Genomic DNA, 12,735 nt, shown 5'->3' on the forward strand with positions numbered 1-12,735 from the left:
AAGAAACAAACGCAAAGAGAAAATCTTGAAGGCATCAAAAGAGAAATAACTAACTCATTATATGCAAGGGGTACTCAATAAGATTCACAGCTGATTTCTCAATAAAAGCCATGAAGCTCAGAAGGCAGTGTTATGACATTCAAAGAAAAAATATGTCAACCAAAAATTCTATAACAAGCAAGATAATCTTCAAAAAGTAAATAAAAAAATTATGACATTCTCAGATAAGCAAAAACTGAGATAATTTGTTGCTAGCAAAGCTACTCTGCAAGAAATACTAAAAGGAATCCCTTCAGAATTAAATAAGAGGACACTAGACAGTAACTCAAATCCACATGAAAAAATAAAGAACATCTCTACAGGTAGCTACATAGAAAAATAGGATAAATGTATTTTTTGTTTATAACTCTTTTTTTCCTCCTAATTTAAAAGACAACTGCAATAATTGTAAATCTGTATTGGTGGCACTCAATATATAATAATGTAATTTAAATTAAAATCACAACACAAAAAAGGGAATGGAGCTCTATAGAAGCAAAGATGTTGTGAACTACTAAAACCAAGTTGGTATTAATCCAAACCAGATGGTTATAAATTAAAATAATCATTGTGATCCCTAGGGCAACCGCCAAGAAAATAACTCCAAAAAAAAAGACAGCAGAAGAAATTACAAAATAATTAAAATGATATACTAGAAAATACAGATTAACACAAAACAAGACAGTAATGAAGGAATAAAGAAACAAAAAGATGGCATACATAAAACAAACAGTAACTGTAAATCCTACTTTATAAATAGTTACATTTAAATGGATTAACCACTCCAAATACAAGATAATAATGGCAGAATGGATTTTTTAAAGTGATCCAACTATAAGCTATCTATAAGAGACAGTTTAGATTCAAAGACACAAATAGGTTGAGAGCAAAAAGGTGTAAAAATACATGTCATGCAAATTATAATCAAAAGAGACCTGGAGTAACTGTACTAATATTAGATGGAATCGACTTTTTTTTTTTTTTGAGACAGAGTCTCACTCTGTTGCCCAGGCTGGAGTGCAGTGGTGCAATCTTGGCTCACTGAAAGCTCCGCCTCCCGGGTTCACACCATTCTCCTGCCTCAGCCTCCCGAGTAGCTGGGACTACAGGCACCTGCCACCATGCCTGGCTAATTTTTTTTTTTTTTTGTATTTTTAGTAGAGATGGGGTTTCACCATGTTAGCCAGGATGGTCTTGATCTCCTGACCTCGTGATCCACCCACCTCGGCCTCCCAAAGTGCTGGGATTACAGGCATGAGCCACCATGCCCAGCCCAGATGGAATAGATTTTAAGAAAAAGATTTACTGGAAACAAAGAAATATATTTTCTAATGATAAAATAATCAATTATAAACATATATGTACCTAAAAACAGAGCCCCAAAATACATGAAGACTGACAAAATTGAAGCAAATAGGCAATTCAACAATAATGGTTGAATGAATATACTGCTCATAATAATGGACAGAAAAACTAGACAGAATATCAGCAATAGGGAACTTGAACAACACTATAAACCAACTGGACCTAACACACATTTATTGAATACGATAATAAACAGTAACAGAATACACATTATTTAGAAGAAAATTTGGCAAATTCACAATTATATGAAAATTAAACAACATTCTCATCAAGAAGGGGAACGAGGGATGAGCCAGAGCAAGATGTGTGTTTATGATGGATCTAACTAGTGTAGTTTTGACAGGTTGGATTTAACTTTTCCATATTATCAACTTTTGTTGACTAAGTTGTGTGAAGGAATTTTTGTTCAAAGTCCCATAGGATTCAACAAATTGCAGTAGAATGTATTGAGAAATGTAGTAGTCCATTCTCATATGGCTATAAAAAACTATCTGAGACTGAGTAACTTATGAAGAAAAGAGGTTTAGTCAACTCGCAGTTCTGCCGGCTGTATCAGAATCATTGCTGAGGAGGGCTCGGGAAACTTACAATCATGATGGAAGGTGAAGGCGAAGCAGACACATCTTCACATATTGGAGCAGGAGAGAGAGCAAAGGGAGAAATGCTATGCACTTTTAAATAACTCACAAGAACAGCAACGGGGAAGTCCAGTCCCATGATCCAGTCACCTCTCACCAAGCCCCTCCTCCAACACTGAGGATTACAATTCACCATGAGCTTTGGATAGGGACACAGAGCCAAGTCATATCAAGCAAGGTTTATTTGATCTGAGATGTCCAAATATAAAATGTATTGGGATTAGTGAATAAGAGACAACAAAATCTCACAGACTATGGCCGGACACAGTGTCTCACACCTGTAATCCCAGAATTTTGGGAGCCTGAGGTGGGTGGATCACTTGAGCTGAGGAGTTTGAGGCTGGGCAACCAGCCTGGGCAACATGGCAAAACCCCATCTCTGCAAAAAATTTAAAAATTAACTGGGCGTGGTGGTATGCACACCTATAGTCCCAGCCACTGGGAGGCTAAGGTGGTGGGATCACCTGTGATCACGGGGTCGACCAGCTTGGGCAACAGAGTGAAACCCTGTCTCAAAAAAAAAAAAAAAAAAAAAGTCACAGACTACCCGATCTTCCTCCCTGGAGACTCCTCTTTGCATTTCACAGAAAAGAAAGTGTGACTCAAAACAAAAGGCAGCACTATATTGTGGCAGGAACAGGAACTTAGGATCAAGTTTGAACGTCAGGTCTGTTAATAGCTGTATGAACTTAAATGGTCACACAAGCTGAGTCTATTTCTTCATTTGGAAAATGATAAGCGTAGCATACAGAATTAGAGATAAACATATACAAAATTCTCAGCACCAGCCTAACTAACACAAAGTAGGTTCCCAATGCATGATAGTTGTTATCATTAAGCCATGATAAACAGGGATAAAGAGGAAGGAGAAGCAACATCTACAAAGAACTAGATATCCCCCTCTGCGTGCTTCCAAGATCATTTTGAGGGTCATCTAAGAGGGATCATATCTACTGATCATCAGGCCAGGACATAAGAGGGGATGTGGGAGTCCATTTTTCAACTCCCTGCTCATTCCTCAATCTGCAATAGAGCAATTAATGCTGTGTCCAGTTACATGGATTGAAAATTGGAGAGGGGTGGTGGAAGGAGGGAGAGCATTAGGAAAAATAGCTAATGGATGCTGGGCTTAATACCTAGGTGATGGGATGATTTGTGCAGCAAACCAACATGTAACAAACCTGCACATCCTGCACATGTACCCCCGAACTTAAAATAAAAATAAAAGTTGAAGAAAAAAAAAACAAAATAATGTTGCTAAAAACTTAAATTTGCATGATCTAATACCTGTATGTGAATTTGCAAAAATGTGAGCCAGAAAAAAAACTTACGATAATCATATCATATTATTAAGTATTATATATTGTACTACATAAAATTATGACACCAAAAATATTATTTTTACAATTTGTAAGTTTATATTACTCATTTATCTTGTCTATACCTGTTACATTTTGAAATTCACTGAATATCTTTGAAGGAAAAAGCTTTATATTTTAGTATATTTAATGTATTTTTTGTTTGTTTGTTTTTTTAACAAAGAGCCCCAAATTTTTATTTTGCACTGAGCCCTGCAAATTTTGTAGCAAATCCTGATTCCTTCCATAAGGGAAGGAGAGAGCAGGGTGGTAAGAAGTCAGGGCCATCCACATCACTTTCTCCCTCGATTCCTTTAACCATAGCATCTCTCTGTCAAATGTAACCCCTGAATGTGCCATGCTATGTAATATATATAACTCCTGAATGCATTATACCATCATATATGATATATAACCCCTGAACACACCATGCCATGTATGATATATAACCTCTGAACCCACTAAGTCATGTATGATATGGCATCATATTTTGGGGTCATGGTGCTAAAAAGTTTAGAAACCTCCCATCTAGTCCAACCACACACATAGGAGGGAACAAACTAATGCATAGGAAGGTGAGGTGATTTTTCTAACTTCAGAATTTGTCTGAAGACAACCTCCCACCACCATGCTGCTTTCTTGGTATCCATGACTTCAACCTGGTGATATGATATGTTCAGGAGTTGAATCTAACACATAGCAAGGTGTGTTTGGGGTTATATATGATGCACGACATGAAGTATTCAGGGATTATATATGAAATCCCTTTTTCTGGAACCCAGTTTGAAGATCCCTATTATTACCCTACTTTAAGCATAAAAGTTGAAAAAGGTTGGCAAGGGTATGCCCAAAAGTGAGCATTTATTTATCTATTTCTTATTCTAAAAGATATTACCTAATCTTAAAGCCATTTGCAAAGCAGGTAATAAAATATGCTTTCAACCTAAATATTTCTATTTCCCTAATGTTTTAATGTTGACAAAGACATAAAAATAGAGTGTTGTCTCAGTGTCATTCTTACCATAGTGCTCATGTTCTTCAAGTCTGGTGTCAGCAATCTCCTCTAAAGCAGAAACAAAAAGTGTTACTACTACAGATAGATGTTTATTGACTGAGTTGGATGATTTCATCCTCCAGAGAATCTTTGTGCTTCAGAGAAGTCTTGGCTGTGAAAAGGAATTATTTGCAAAGACCTGATAGATTCCAACGTTCTTAAAAATACAAACTAACTCATTGCTGAGTCATAACTAACTGTTGAGTACAAGGTCTGTGGAGTCACAGAGACTGAGGTTCAAATCGCTGCTCCACTAGCTAATATTTGTGGGAACAGGTTACTGTCAAAAAAAATTTCTCCGAACTTGGAAATAAGGGAAAAAAGGTGGTAATAGATCTTTTCAATATCATATGGGGGCAAAGGTCCCCTAGGATTGTCTAGACCTGTAATTAGTTCATCTCATTTTTACTGTTGATTAAAGGTCTCATACTTAAGGAATTTACTGATTAATTTGCAGGGTTTTGTCCAGTAGAGATGCAAATAATTTCCAGCCAATGGAACGGACAATGCAAAATGTTAATGGCCTGTTGAACATTAACCAGTTTTACATCTAGCTCAGCAATTTTATCTTAACGTTTCTTTGTTAAGTTGCCAATAACTGCCATCACTTCTTAAATGCTCTTTGAACTGATTATGACATCTTACTTGTTCCCTCATTAATTAGTTCAATAAAATATTTGACATATGTCCCTTTTATATTTACCTGAGAGTCATGATTTTATCCTTTTGAAAATTATATCCTAACACGACTTAACTCTTTGCCTCTGTTTCTCTATCTGTAAAATGGAAAAGACCTGCTTTTTAAGGTTTCTCTGAGAATTAAGAGACAGGATATGTAAGACACTTAGCACAGAACCTGTTGCCAAGTAAATGCACATGACGCCTTAAGCTTTCAATGTAAATCTAAAGAGAGTATTTAAGGCAGCTGAAATCGGGATTGGGGTCCAGTTTATCACTGTTCACCTTCAGCTTCTTTCCTAAACACTCACATACACTAGATTTTAAAAACTTGCCTGAAACAACTTCTCCTTTTTTATAATGACATTCTTTAAAATCTTATTTGCTGATTCTTTGCTAATTATATACCTCACACTTCATGGAAATAATGGCCAATGAGAACTACATATAAGTGGCAGAGCTAGGTGACCTTTGTCACTGGAAGCTTTCCAGTGCTAATTTCTCAGGTTTAAAAAGCCCACAATACTGTCAATCAAGTAAATGTAAACCAAAAGATAGAGAAGGTTTTTCTCAGAAACTATGCATCAGCATTTCCATATTCAAATGGTAAAATCATTCAAGATGTTTAAAAGGGTGACATCAAAGATGACATTTTCAACAAAAGATATGCTAAAGAAATAAATTCAGTTGTGAACACATTCTGTAAACTGTTTTCTTTAATGTGTGCCCCTCCCTGAGAGCTCTCAAAACTAGAGAGTCCTCATATATTTGAACTTCTAGTGTTTCCCTTTTGCCACCAAAATATATATACTCTTTCTCACCCCCATTCCCCAAATAAAAGCAGCCTCAAATTTACCTATCAGAGTCCAGGTACACCTTAAAGACTGAGGAAGCCTAGCTAATTCTCTCCACATGCTGACAAAGTTTCTACTGCTTGAAGCTCAGGTGAGTCCCCAGGAACCCCAGTTTTTGAAACTGTACACAGAATAGCAGAATGACACTTCTCCCAACACCCATTCTGTGCAGTCTTTGAAAAATATAAATCTAGGGTCGTGTAACTAAAAAAACACAGAAGACAAATAGCTAAGTCATAGCACTTTATAAACTACTCAGAACTCCTGAATAAACTGTTGTAAAATCCTAAAGTTAGCTATAAAACAGCAACTTAACAACAAAAAAAAAAAGTCAAAAGAGCAAAAAAAGTTAACAAACAACTTAACAAAACAAACAACAACTTAATAAAAAAAAAAGTCAAATCACCATGCTTGAAGAACAGAACTGCTGTTGGCCTGCACAACATGTGCTTCGTTACAAGGACTACTTTGTTCTTTGGATGTGTGTGTAGTTCCTGGACCTGTGCTTGCCTCATAGCCAACATGGCCCCTGCTAGTAGGAAAGCAGTGGCCCAGCACAGTGCTCCCAGGGGCTAGGGTGCCAGAGTTCCTCCTTAGCCTCACTAGTCAGAACATCAGGAGACACCATAGAATCTGCAAGAGTCATTTCAGGGGCAACTCTCTCTACACCCAACCCTTCTCATCTGCATCCTGGTTCCTAAAACTGTTATAATAGGAGACAAAATCTCTCGTTCTGTAGATAATGTTATAACTTCTTACAGATTTGCAGTTTTGTCTTTATTGTATACTAAATTTCTCTATATATTAGAGTCTATTTTCCAACATTTTATTATTAAATTTTCAAGCATACAGCAATGTCGAGATAATTTTATATAATTACATAATTTTTCATATATGCAACCCTCTAGCCATCTTATTTTCTGATTTTCTTATTTGTTTCTAAATGAATTGCAGATAACAGCATACTTCTCTCCAAATACTTTAGTATACATATCATTAGATTAGACTCCAATAATTTTTTTTGATTTTTTCTTTCAAGAGAAACTATATACAATGAAATGTACAAATCTTAACTGTACATTCACCGAATTTCACAAAGTGAAATTACATGTTTATAACCCAAACTCCTATCAAGATATAAAACTGCTGGAAACCATCATTCTCAGCAAACTAACACAGGAGCAGAAAACCATACACCACATGTTCTCACCCATAAGTGGGAGGTGAACAATGAGAAAACATGGACACAGGGAGGGGAACATCACACACCTGGGCCTGTAGCTGGGTGAGGGGCAAGAGGAGGAATAGCATTAGGAGAAATACCTAATGTAGATGACCGGTTGATGGGTGCAGCAAACCACCATGGCGTATGTATACCTACATAACAAACCTGCACATTCTGAACATGTATCCCAGAACCTAAAGTATAATAAAAAATGAAAAAATAAAAGATATGAAAATACCCTAAGAAAAAAGATATAAAACTGAATCTATTTCTTTGGGTTGCCAGCTTTTAACCAATGACCTGTCTTTTCACGCCCTAGTAACAATGTGTTTTAAATATTTCAGCTTTAAAATATGTTTTATAATCTGGGTCCAGGAGCAATGGCTCAGCCCTGTAATCCCAACACTTTGGGAAGCCTAGTGGGGTGGATCACTTGACGTCAGGAGGTCAAGACCAGCCTGGGCAACATGGTGAAACCCCATCTCTACTAAAAATACAAAAATTAGCCAAGCATGATGATGTGCACCTGTAGTCCCAGCTACTCAGGAGGCTGAGGCTGAGGCAGGAGAACCGCTTGGACCTTGGAGGCGGAGGTTGCACTGAGCTGAGATCTTGCTGCTGCACTCCAGCCTGGGCGACAGAGACAAAAATGAATAAATACAATAATAAAATCAGTACGCCTTGTTCCTTTTATTACTCTTATTTTCATAATGATTTTGGCTATTCTGGCATGTTTAACTTTCCTTTTGAATTTTCAAATCAAGTTATTTAATCCCCACCCCCACCCCTCACGGAAAAGAAGGTGTAGGAGGAGGAAGTGGAGAATTCTAACTGACTTGCATGTAGTATAGAGATTAATTTAGGAATGAGTAAAATGTTGTGATATTCAGTCTACCTTTCCACGAACAGGAAATGCCTTTCCATTTAGTCAAGCCTTCTTTGACGTCCCTCAGTCATGTGTCAGAACTTCCTTCATAAAACTCTTGCACATTTCTTATCAAGTTTATTCTCTTTTAAAATTATTTTTGGTGGTTATGTTTTTCGCATGATATTTTTAAAATGTTTTAAATTATATTTTAAATTTTTGTGGGTACATGGTAGGTACATATGCCATCATATTTTTTATATGGATTCTGTATACAGATAACAAATTTGATTATGGTCATTAGGAATTTTTCAGTTGATTCTCTTGGGTTTTGAGATATACAGTCGTTATCTACAAACAATGTTATCTCCTCCTTTCCAATTTCCATATCTCTTTTTTTCCTTTTTTATCATAGCATCAGCTTGTACTGATAGAAGAATGCTTTCATTAGGGAGGCATTAGTGCTTTTAACAACTTTTATCTATCTCCTTATAGTCAATGATCTCTAAATATACTAAATGACCTTCCTCTTCTGAGATGGTTTTATCAATTTACCTTTTTCTAATATTATTCCACTTCACTTCAGTTTAGTTGAACAGAGTCAATTATTCCCGTTTCTTCTGTATTTGTGGTAATTTTTCTATTCTCGTTTCTTATTTTGTGTAATTGTGCTTTGCTTGTTTTAACTAGTTTTTCTTTCCTCTGCTTTTATTTTTATTTCAATAGGTTTTTGGGGAGCAGGTGGTGTTTGGTTACATGGACAAGCTCTTTAGTGGTGATTTCTGAGTTTTTCATACACTGTACCCAATGTGTAGTCTTTTATCCCACGCCACCCCCACTTTTTCCCCCAAGTCCCCAAAGTCCAATGTATCATTCTTATGCTCTTGAGTCCTCACAGCTAAGCTTCCACATAGGAGTGAGAACGCACAATGTTCGGTTTTCCATTCCTGAGTTACTTCACTTAGAATAATAGTCTCTAATTCCATCCAGGTTGCTGCAAATGCCATTATTTCATTCCTTTTTGTGGCTGAGTAGTATTTCATGGCATATATATATATACACACACACACACACACGTATATATAATTTTCTTTATCCACTCATTGATTGATGGGCATTTGGGCTGGTTCCATAGTTTTGCAATTACAAATTGTGCTGTTATAAACATGTATGTGCAAGTATCTTTTTCACTTAATGACTTTTTCCTCTGGGTAGAGTAGTGGGATTGCTGGATCAAATGGTAGATCTTTAAGGAATATCCTCACTCTTTTCCACAGTGGTTGTACTAGTTTACATTCCCACCAGCTGTGTAAAAGTGTCCTGTTTTCGCCACATCCGTGCCAACACCTATTATTTTTTGATTTTTTGATTATGGCCATTCTTGCAAGAGTGAGGTGGTATCGCATTGTGGTTTTGATTATTAGTGATGTTGAGCATTTTTCCTTATGCCTGTTGGCCATTTGTGTATCTTCTTTCCAGAACTGTCTATTCATGTCTTTAGCCCACCTTTTGGTGGGATTTTTTGTTGTTGTTTGTTTTGTTTTTACTTGATGATTTGTTTCAGTTCCTTGTAGATTCTGGATATTAGTCCTTTGTCAACTGTATAAATTGTGAAGATTTTCTCCTACTCTGGGGGTTGTCTGCTTTAACTAATTTTTGAAAACTAGCTCTTGAATGTATTTCTTAGTTTCTTGGTTTTTCTGTTTACATTCCATTAATGCTTGCTTTTATTTTTATTTGTTCTTTAATTTTTCTTAGGCTTAATTTCTTGTTCTTTGTCTACTTTTTAAAATGTGATGCGTAATTTATTGGTTCTCATCTGTTCTTGTTTATCTGTGAAAACATTTAAGGTTATATTTTTTTTCTCTGAACACAGCATTAGCTGTATCTCTTGAGTTCTAACATGTAATAATTTAATTAATGGTATTTTCTAGATATTCTGACCTTTAAAGTTTGATTTTCTCTTTAATCAAGAAATTGTTTAAGAGAATTTTTAAATTTCCAAGTGGTGCTCGACACAGTGGCTCACATCTGTAATCCCAGCACTTTGGGAGGCCGAGCTGGGCAGATCACCTGAGGCCAGGAGTTTGAGACCAGCCTGGCCAACCTGGCGAAACCCCATCTCTACCAGAAATACAAAAAATTAGCCAGGCGTGGTGGCAGGAGCCTATAATCCCAGCTACTTGGGAGGTTGAGGCAGAAGAATCACTTGAACCCCAGAGGCAGAGGTTGCAGTAAGCCAAGATCGAGCCATTGCACTCCAGCCTGGGCAACAAGAGCAAAACTCCATCTCAAAAAAACAAATAAATAAAATAAATTTCCAGGTGGTATTTTGCTTTTTAAGATGATTCCACCAGCACAGTGGTTCATACCTGTAATACCAGCTAATGGGGGCGTATCGCTTGAGCCCAGGAGTTCGAGACCAATGTGGGCAACAGAGTAAAACTCTGTCTTTACAAAACATTTTTTAAAGTAGCTGGGCATGGTGGCACATGCCTGTGGTCCAAGCTACACCGGAAACTGAGGCGGGAGGATTGTTTGAGCCCAGGACGTTGAGGCTACAGTGAGTCGTGATTGCATCACTGACCTCCAGCCTGGGTGACAAAGCGAGACTGTCTCAAAAATAAAACAAAATAAATCATATAGTAAAATGTTTTATTGAAGAAAGATTTTAATGTAAGATGTTATGTATTTATGAATCTGTTCAAGGACTTTCGTTTCCTCCATGTTGGAGCTTTTCGTTTTGGCATGATCATGGCTCACTGTGTTGGAGCTTTATTTATAAAGTATGCCTATATAATGTAGGCACATGTATATATGCATATGTTTTAAATACATTTTTAACTAATATGTATTAGTTAAAACTAATATTAAAAACTAATATGTATTAGTTAAAAATGTATTTAACTATGCCCTAACATTCTATTTGCTACACAAATACATTGACTAGTTTATTCCTTATTGTCCATTATAATAGAAGACCAAATCTCAGAGAGATCAAGCAAGATCTCTGAATCCAAATAGTAGAGCTAGGATACCTGCCAAGGTATGGCTGATCACAAGGCCTATGCTCTTCCCAAACTGCATCACTAGAACCATGGAAGAAAACAAAATATGAATTATATACCATGTATAGAAAATAGATACAGCACACAGTACCACAAATAGGCAATGCTTTAGCATGTTTGAGATGCATACTGAGAAATGTAGATATGTTATTTCACATTTCATAAAAGCACAAGGCTTTTGTAGGTTTCAAATACAGAGAATATACCAGGAAAATCATCATTCTGCTCTTAACGTTCTTTCAGATTTCCAGGTATTTCTCTAAGAGCTTTCTTTCAATATTTCACTCTCACCATTAGGAAATTATTCTTCATACTTAACCTATTACTTCATGCTGAGGTTTAGCCATCTCTTTGGGATTCTTTAGAGATAGAGAACAGCTGGTCCCTATTTTCTACATAATAATCCCTCATAAACTTGAAGCCTTCCATAGTAATTTTGTCTCTGGGATACATAATCTTAATTCCTAAGTCCCATCTTTTTTTTCAAATATTTTCTTTAAATGTGGTTATTTTTATGCCTGGAGAGAAAGATGGTATTTATATTGCCCACATCCTTTTTAAATTGTATTGAGTGTTAAGGGGCTATTGCACAGTGAGATGGTAAAAGTTGCAGTATGACTGATGTATGGTGCCTATGAGTCTGTTCATGTCTCCCAAGGCTTTTTAACCTAGGTAATAAGGCTCTGGGCATTTGCCGTCCATATCTCACACTCAAGGTGCTGAGGAAAATCAAAACCGCCCGTGTCCAAGAAAATTATGAGAAAAGCATGTAAACAGAGAAATTTGGGGGGTGAGCAGTGTTTTTGTATGAAGTGCATGTATCCTTACTAAAAAAAAATTTTTTTAACTTATTAGGTAGCATACAAAAGAAATAAAATGAATACCTAGGATCTATAATAGCAGAGTACGTGTTTTTATAAAGACAGGAAAAGAAAGATAGGTCATCAAAAGCTTTTCTCACTTCAGAACTCTAGAATGATTTCTGAGTGATGGGCATTTCTAGACATCATGACAATGGCAGAAATCTAATAACATAGTAATGGAAGAACAAAAAGAGGTGTTTATAGGGACTGAGTTACTGTACGAAAGAATCATAATTATGAAAGTGAGTTATAAAAAGGATAAAACCATCAATGCTAAGGGAATTACTTGAAAGAATAAATTAATTCTGTATTGCATCACAAATATTAATAAGAGATAACAATAATCAACAGCTTTACTAGATGCCAGGTGTTGTTTTAGGCACATAACATACATTAACTAATCTAATTCTCACAACATCCTACCACATAAGGTTTCTTAACCCAATTTTACAGATAAGAAAACTGAGACAAAACAGGTTAAATTATCTGACAAAAGTCACAGTGGAGGTACAAGAAAGATTTGGAATTCTAACACAGGTAGTCTGGCCCAAGGGTCTTTGGTCTCTTGATGTCAGAAGATGATTTAAGCAAGGACTGAGCTATTGAATCTACCAATTCATCATCAAAACTAACCATTCTCAAAGGTTCAGATAAATGGATTTTAATTTCAATGTTCTCTTGTACTATAGTCATAGGTATGATTAAGAGAGACCATGCCCATAGGTGAA

This window comes from Nomascus leucogenys, chromosome 11 (genome assembly GCF_006542625.1).
Source record: "Nomascus leucogenys isolate Asia chromosome 11, Asia_NLE_v1, whole genome shotgun sequence".
Lineage (NCBI taxonomy): Eukaryota > Metazoa > Chordata > Mammalia > Primates > Hylobatidae > Nomascus > Nomascus leucogenys.